The following is a 9,254-nucleotide window of genomic DNA, read 5'->3' on the forward strand; positions in this document are numbered from 1 at the left end:
TACGTGGCTAAGCTCTCCTGTTCGCATTGGCTAATGAGAGGGGTTAGGGGGCTTCCTTTATAAGCGCTATATGTAACTGGCCCGCAACGGTTGCCCTTAATAAGGACTCAGTCCTCTGACCGAGGTTGAGATCGGTATAACTAACATTCTCCTAATTGATGGGGTCAAAAGGCATCCATTTCTTAAATAAAAACAATACACCAAGGCAAAGTGTTGTGGTTGCCGGTTAAGTGCAACCGAACTCAACTATATATAGCATACCATTCAAATTTTTTGAATGAATATTTTTGTTAATCTTTTGTGGAGATGGTGGTGTTGCTTTGATTGTCACTTAATTATTCTAGAATCATAATCAATTGCCTTCCAAGAGAATACTTAGGCCCTGTTAAGTTCCCCACTTAAAAAAAAATTTCATCCATCCCATCGAATCTTAGGACACATGCATGGAACATTAAACCTAGGTAAAAAAATAAACTAATTACACAGTTTGGTTGAAAATCGCGAGACGAATCTTTTAAGCCTAGTTAGTCTATGATTAGCCTTAAGTGCTACAGTAACCCACATGTGCTAATGACAGATTAATTATACTTAATAGATTTGTCTTGCAATTTCCTGACGAGCTATATATATTTTTTTTTATTAGTTTCTAAAAAACCCTCCCGACATCCTTCCGACATATCCGATGTGACACCCAAAAATTTTTTATCTCCAATCTAAACAGGCCCTTAACCCAGCAAATAATAGAACTACTTCCTCTATCCCTGAAAGAATCAATTTCTTGCTGAAAAATTTGTCTTCCAAAGAAATCGATTTCTGGAGATGAACAGTCCACAGATCCACATTAATCCCTCTTGTAGTATGGGTAATATTTAACACAACACCTCTCTCTCTCTCCACTCTGCTATTGGATACTCTAAACGACACTACTTAATTAGGCTTCTCGATAATTAGAGTGTTATTAAGGTTCATTAGTTTAATGAGGGGCAGAATGGTCTTTTATTTTCGTTTCTAGTCTATCCTAAAGTTGTTAGAAATTTATTCTTCCAGAGAGAGTAGGTAATTAATAGGACTTTTAGTGAGCATGCAGTAACACAAGCATTGAATAACATGCCCATCTTAAGATTTTGGGCTGTAACTTTCACAATTCGCACCTAAACGTTAGTATGCTTGGAAGTTTCACTTCATCCATTGTTAAACATGTAACGACTGCTATGAACTATTGCAATATAAATATGTGGTTTTGCAAATTTATCACTCTTAATCCGGGTACTAATTTTAGAAGCAGTAAGCTGCCCAATTAAATCATGCCACGAACTTTAGTCTACATTATCGACTATGCAACAATAATTTTGCATATCAATAACTTGCAGCCAGAAGTTATTTTGAAAACTTACTAATGAGCATGAATTTCTTATCCTTATGCAAATCAAACTTGCAACAATACTTAGAGCATCTCCTAGATCTTCATATTTTGTTCCTAAAATATGGTGTTTGCCAACTCCTAAATAATATGAGGAGGAAAAAAATAAGTCATCTCCAAGAGTTTCCTATATTTCTATCCCAAAAAAAAAATCTCATACTTTTTCCTACGACCTAATCTTATATTTTGTATCAGGAACCCTGAATTTGTTTCTGTATGCCTTTAAGCCCTTCGACCACATCTTTCTCTCTTGTGTTTTTCTCACCTGAAACCCTATCTTACTAGACGGGCCAGAAAACTCCGGAGGCTGCGCATATATGCGCGTTCGAGATAAATTTTTGTGAGGTTAGAAAAGATGGGGAGAGAAGATGTCAAACTATTGGAGAGAGTTTTTTCTTATTTTGGCAAAAAAACATTTAGGATGGGAAAGCCGGATAGCAAACTGTTGGAGATGCTCTTAGTTAAATTTATCAATATTTCTGCTAATAAATATCAAATCAAGGCATTCACATTTTGAGTATTGCTAAATTGCATGGAACTTGTTGTCTTATTCAATCTTAGAGTACTTCTCATTGATTCCTTACGAAATTATCGCCTTAACTTGGAAGAGCATGCAAGATAGAGCTCTTAGAGCATCTCCTCCTAGAGTCTTTCTAAATCTCATTCTCTACATCATCATTTCGAGAGCCATTTGCATAAAAATCGCTCTATATTTTTTTTTACTCTCCAACAATTTTGCTAAATCTCATGCGCACTCTAGAGTCATTCTCGTCTTCTATATTTGGTTAGTGAAAAATTCAGAATAGACAATAGTTATATTTGAATGGCCATTTAGAGAAGCTGTTAGAGGGTAGTCTTTCACCGAAATTGCTACTCCTAGCATTTAGGAAGAATATAGAGTCTCTTGGAGATGCTCTTAGAGCAACTCCAACAGCTTGGGCCTTGTTTTGTTCACCCCGAAATCCAAAAAAAATTCAAGGTTCCCTGTCACATCGAATCTTGCGGCATATGCATGAAGCATTAAATATAGACGAAAACAAAAACTAATCACACAGTTTGACTATAAATCGCGAGACAAATCTTTTGACCCTAGTTAGTCTATGATTGGACAATATTTATCACAAACAAACGAAAGTGCTACAGTAGAGAAATTCAAAATTCTTTCAGATCTAAACAAGGCCTTGGTTATTTTTGTTGTGGAAGCTATTTTAAAATTTGCATAGCAAAAAGTATGTTCTAGCAGTGTAAAATAGAAAATTGACTATCCCTTAATTTTTTGTGGCCATATATAGCCAACCACTAACACTAGCTATCTAATTTTATAAAATAGCAAGGCTGTTGTGGACCTCTTCTTTTTTAAGAAGTTTTCTATTTTACAAAAATGGCTAAATAATGAAATTTGGCTATTAATTTTAGCCAAACTCTTGGAGTTGCTCAGGAAATAATATTTAATCTCATTGCTCCATCTATGTACTCTCTCTATACCCATAAAGAAAGTCATTTTAAACAAGGTTTGGGTTAAACATTAGAAATATAAATCATAAATAACTTTAAGTTGTTAAGTTCAAAATGTAAAAACCATATGAATAGGTTTGTCTTGAAAAATACTTTCATAAAAATATACAATACCACTTTTGATAAATACTTTTGTAAAAATAAAGAGTCAAAGCTAAGCTTTAGATATCATGCCGCTATCCTAAATTAGTTTCTTTATATATATGAAGGGAATATGCCTTATTTCTAATCCCAATAATATCGTAGTTTAAATTATGTACTAAGTAAACAAGACACAAGGGGAGAAAATTGTATGTTAATTTATTACTCCCCTGTGTTGGCACGTGAAATTGATCCGCGCAACAACACGATAACTACAACACGATAACTATTGTATTTTCGCAACGATGAGCGATTGCTTTCCAAGCAAACAAACAAAGGAACCTCACTTCCGTGGAGGAGAGTCTGACCGTTCTTCAGCAGAAAACGGCAAAGATGAACCAATCCCTAGGGCTGCTAGGGCTTGGCAAGAACTACAAACTAATACTGGAAAATAGAACGCAGATGAAAAGTAGATGTATTTTGTGTCAATCGATTGATTGTCAACTTTTGCAATCGGCCATGACCTTTAAATAGGCAGCTGGACTTTGCCGTGGAGTTTCGGGACTCTGGAAAAGATAAGTATACTAGTAGCGCATATATACACCAAATAAAATATATTTCCTAAATCTCCTTGCTTCCTTTAGCTGTGCACGGTCGAATCCGGGACATGTGACATGTCACTATGAAATTCGAACAAAACTCTGGCCGAACTATTAATCTGTACAAAATATTTTCTTGATCTCCTTTCAGTAACTTTCTTTTTCTTCACACATGCGCTCCAGGATGCTACATCAATCTGACGTCTGACCTCCATATGGACAATTGGACATATTCTTGACCATGTCAACTAATTTTGATTAATTATTATCAATAACCTATATAATTTGGCCTATCATATTCTCCAGCCAAGTTACACCACTAACACCCTGCTCGGAAGTATTTACTCCGGTAGTGCGGATCTACGTATCTACACACAAAGAATTAGTTCAGGTATGTGATACTCTACAGTCTACATCTAATTTGAAGTAGATCTCTCTTTGTATGCTCGAGTCACAGGGCTTGTTGATTGTAGCTATGCGCTAGAATGGATGTAAAGTTAGCCGGTGCAGGGAGAATAAATTTTCTGCATGATGCCCTTAGCGCAGAGATCCATGGTTGCCTTGTAGCTTTTTCTGCAGCATTTGATCAAGGGATGTCTCATTTTATCCTAGAATCAGACTCAACAGTTCTTGTACGGGCGCTTCAGTCTAATGACTATGACTTCTCGGCTGCTGGCGTTCTCATTAGAGAAGCAAAATTTCTTATTTCTATGAATTTTGTACATGTAGATGTGGTCCATGCGCCACGATCTTGTAACAGTTGTGGTCATGAACTTGCTCGTGTTGGCTTGAGTTGGGACCCGGATCAATCCTATGTCTGGACTGATCCCCTCCCAGAGTTTGTAATCTTCTGGGTAACTCGGGATTCAAGTGAACCCGTGAGAAGGCAATAAAATGATTGCTTTGTTTCAAAAAAAAAAAGAATGGATGTAAAGATGTCGATCAAGCGCTCCTTGCCCCCTCCTTATATAAGCTAGGGGTAGAGCATAGGAGATCTGATTGGTTAACAGAAGCATTTCTAGATAGTTGTGTAGAAAGTATAATAGATCATTTTATCATATCCCTCAAAGATCCGAATGCAAGCTATCTATGTTACGTGGCTTATTGCTCATCACATGTTGTTGCACCTGGCGTACATGGGCCTCATAGTACTGGTCGTTCAGCCCAGTTGAAGGTCATGGGCCCGAATACAGGCGGTGAGATATCCGGGTCCATATATTTGTGACAAATACAATAGGTTGGTGGCTATCTGCACTAGTTTAGCTGCAACAGCCGCTACAGCTGCAAAATTCTAGCATTGATCCCTGTAGCGGAGAACTACATGTCTGCAGCTGCAGCAAACAATTTGTACCTTTCGTAGCAAAAAAATGGCCTGCAAAAAAGAAAAGGAAATGGCATGCAAACACCAATATCCAACGATTTCAAATCCTTCGTATCAAAATCCAAATACCAGCACTGCCATGCATGCCACCGAAAAGCAAAGAAACTTCTCTGAAAACTACAGTACATTCAGACTAACATAACATTCAAGTTTATTATTTTGTCATGCTGCCATAGGCTGTTAGCAGATGAGCACATGTATTAGCACTAGGTGCAGAGAATGGACCTTTATATTTCCAGCAAAATGAAGTTTCAGATTGACATCATTTGCCAAACAAAACGTTCATGGGTCAGAGTCAGAAACGTTCGCGCGTGCTCCATCGTGTTTCTTCCTCACTGACAGTACTGCATCGTCCTCTGCCTTCCCACTTCTTCCTCTTCCCTCTTCAGCACCGGCACTCTATCCCTTCCTTCCCTCCTCTGCTTCTTCGTCGACACTCCACTCCATCTCTCACGCCTTATAGTGACCCCGAAGAAGCATGCAGGTTCAGGTGTTCGTCGTCAGCGGCAGCACCAGCACGACGGACCGGCCGCCGCATCCTTTGGCTCTGGAACTGGAAGCTGCCCAGCTGGGGGCTTCTGCCACACCTCCACCGAGTGCGCGACAACAGCCGCAAGTTTGCCTCCATGTTTGCAGAACAGCATGGGGAAGATGAAGCCGCGCGATTACGTGGAGGCTGGAGTGGGCGCCGCGGGGAGTTTTGCAGGGAGTACCTTGGGGAAAGTGGCCGGAACTGCAGTCGGGGCTTTGTTTGGTCCAATCGGAGCTGCTGTCGGGACTGTTGTCGGACATATAGCCGGGGGTGCAGCCGGGCGTCGACTCGGGACTACAGGTGAGTGAGCAAAACACGTAGTATTATTATTTTTTTTTTTTTTTTGCATTCCCATCTCTCTCCCTCTCCTCTAACGAACTCCCTCTCTAACATGAGTTTCAGCTGTAGAGAAGACCATGGGCAGTGACGTGGAGGACTTGGAGGAGAAGGTGGGCGAGTTGGAGAGGGAGAACACCAGGCTGTTCGATGATAAGGACACGCTCCAGAAGCAACTGAAGGAGACGAAGGCAGCGCTGGAGCATACGAGGAGGGCAGCTCTGGTGTTCTTGGACGCTGCCGATACTTACCAAGAAGCAGCAGAGAAACGGATTAAGCAAAAGGTGGGAGAACTCGAGGACACAAGGAAGGCAGCTCTGGTGTTCATGGGCGCTGCCGATACGTACCAAGAAGCTGCAGAGAAGCAAATGAAAGCAAAGATAGAGGAATTGGAGGACACGAGAAAGGCAGCTCTGGTGTTCATGGATGCTGCTGATAGGTACCAAGAAGCAGCAGAGAAGCAGATCAAGGCAAAGACAGAGGAATTGGAGGACACAAGGAATGCAGCTCTGGTGTTCATGGATGCTGCGGATACGTACCAAGAAACAGCAGAAAAGCAGATCAAGGCAAAGGCAGACGAATTGGAGGACACAAGAGAGGCAGCTCTGGTGTTCATGGATGCTGCCGATACGTACCAAGATGCTGCAGAAAAGCAAATCAAGGCAAAGATAGAGGAACTAGAGGACACCAGAATGGCAGCTCTAGTGTTCATGGGCGCTGCCGATACATACCAAGATGCTGCAGAGAAGCAGATTAAGGCAAAGATAGAGGAATTAGAGGACACAAGGAAGGCAGCTCTGCTGTTCATGAAGGCTGCTGAACATACCATGGAGAGGCAGAGAATGAAATTAAGGCGAAGATGGAGGACACGAGGGAGGTGGCTCCGGCGTACCATGCACTACTAAAGGAGTATAAATAGAGGCAAAGGAGCAAGAATAATTAAAGGTGATGGGAAACAAGAGGACAGAACTAGATGCGAGGTTGGAGTCATTCGGGGCTGGAGCGAAGCCAGGATTCAGGCCGTATTATCAAGGCTTTACAAAAAGTATATGGTACCACCATCAAATCTTCATGGTGATTAAAAAATTGTCGACTTTGATGTTGACTTTAAAAATCATAATAAATTATCTTTAATCTCTTCATCTCAAAAAAGGCTAAATGTCGAAATCGAAGATAAAAAGGAACATTGTTCATAGGTTTTTTTTATAAAGAAACATTGTTCATAGGTTAATAGTACACATCATATTTACTTTATTTAGACACGTACCATTAGACGATAGTTAAGAGATTCATTTGAGAAAACAGCTTAGAATTGGCTGAGGATACATTATTTACTTATAATTTCTAGTGATCATTAGGAACTAATGAGATATATATTAATGAAAACAATGCAACATTAGGGGGGGGTCAGGCCCTGCCCGCCCCCCTTGTCTCCGCCAATGGTGGCAGATGCCATGGTGAAGAAGAAGTTATATGACATGGTATTGATGACTAGCGAAAAATAATAAGCTCAGTTGGAGCTTTTAGTCTAGCGCGCCGAAAGCAAAGGCTAGGCTCAAGATGGAATTTGGTGTGTTGGTGATGGTGAAGGAGGCGGCTTTGAAAGTGTTTGCTACTGAAATGTTAGAAATAGTAAAGGAATTGGAGGATCTCAAAACAAAGGTGGAGAAAATAAGGCCAGATTTGATAATGGGCAAAGATAGCTTCATTTGGAAGTCTTGACTTCGAATAAAAAATATATGTGAAGTAGAGGATCAAGATGGAAGTTGGTGAGTTGGCATAGGCGAAGGAGGCAGGGTGTGTCTATGTACCAGCCGAATGTATATAGCCCCCTAGCACTCGATTGTTGGGTCAGCCAAAAATAACTGTTATGATGCAGAAACTAGAATCAAGAGTCGTAGGAAAAACCAACACACGCTTTTCTCACCCTATGGTCACAATTTGATGGTCAAACAAAATCTTCATTCTCATTCAAATGAACATATAAAACAAAAAAAAAGCCAGATTATTTCTATGAAAGCCAAATTGAAAGATTTCAAAGGGGCAACAAATAAAACATACAAAAACAAAAAAAACATCAAATAAGTGTTCCAATAATTCTGACTATTCTGACTTATGAACAATCAGTTTACACTAATTGCACTGACTTACATCAAAATAGAAATAGTAAAATATGGTCCAATAAGATATAATCAGGACTTTTCATAACTTTCCCACCCAGTGCTTGGCCCAACGACCGAGTATTTGGCAGATCTGACGTCGTGTAGGCATGGGTCCATGGTGGGTGTCCAGCGGCTGCTGGCGTGGCGTGTGGACTCTGGACAATTTTCAAGGCGTGAGCATCAGTGCAGACGCAATGCAATCTGAAATCCCACGGTCGGAAAATCCACCAACGCCCGCGCAAACAAAAATCTGAAGGTCCTGAAATCGAGTGCATACGGAGGGAGAATCACTGAAGTGTCACGCAGCTTTACGTCCTGTTTAGATTGGAGATAAAAAAATTTTAGATGTCACATCAGGTGTGTCGGAAAAATGTCGGTAGAGGTTTTTAGAAACTAATAAAAAACAAATTACATAGTTCGTCTGGAAACTGCAAGATAAATCTATTAAGCATAATTAATCTACCATTAGCACATATGGGTTACTGTAGCACTTAATGCTAATCATGGACTAACTAGGCTTAAAAGATTCATCTCGTGATTTTCAATCAAACTGTGTAATTAGTTTATTTTATGTTCCATGCATGTGTCCAAAGATTCGATGGGATAGATGAAATTTTTTTGGATGGGGAACTAAGCAGGGCTTACTGAAGGCATATGATGCTGAAAAAGCAAAAATGATGAAGAAATTGGAGGACTTCAAGAGGAAGGTGGAGGAAATTCAGGCCAGCAAGGAAAAGGCTGAGCAGGGAACGGCAAGGATGTTCAAGCTGGGCGTGTTTGATTGGCCGGATGTTTGCCATCCTCGCCCAAACCGTACGTGTGTATATGCTATGTTTGGATGGCTGCTTCTACTGTTGAATCTCGACTCCGCAGCAGTGTGTTCCTCCACATTCTCTGATTTTGTACCTCCTGTACATGTGCCACATAAAACGGTAGGTGATTAGCATGATGTAGTATTTGGTTTTGGCTTTACTGTGTACAGCAACATGAAGATCAGAGTTAGTTCTTTGCGCAAAAAAAAAAGATCGGACTTAAAGCCTGTTTGTTTGTCTGAAAAGTCATAGTTGAAAGTACTTTACGCTGATTTATTATAAGAGAAAATATTGGCTAGCAGAAAAAGTACGAATTACAAGTGAATGTTCTGACATGCAAATTTGTCCATTTGTTTTTATTAGTTCAGTCTTGAAATGTAATAGATGGGATGCATTTAGAAATATATGTAGTATGA

This window comes from Sorghum bicolor, chromosome 2, assembly GCF_000003195.3.
Source record: "Sorghum bicolor cultivar BTx623 chromosome 2, Sorghum_bicolor_NCBIv3, whole genome shotgun sequence".
Classification (NCBI taxonomy): Eukaryota; Viridiplantae; Streptophyta; class Magnoliopsida; order Poales; family Poaceae; genus Sorghum; species Sorghum bicolor.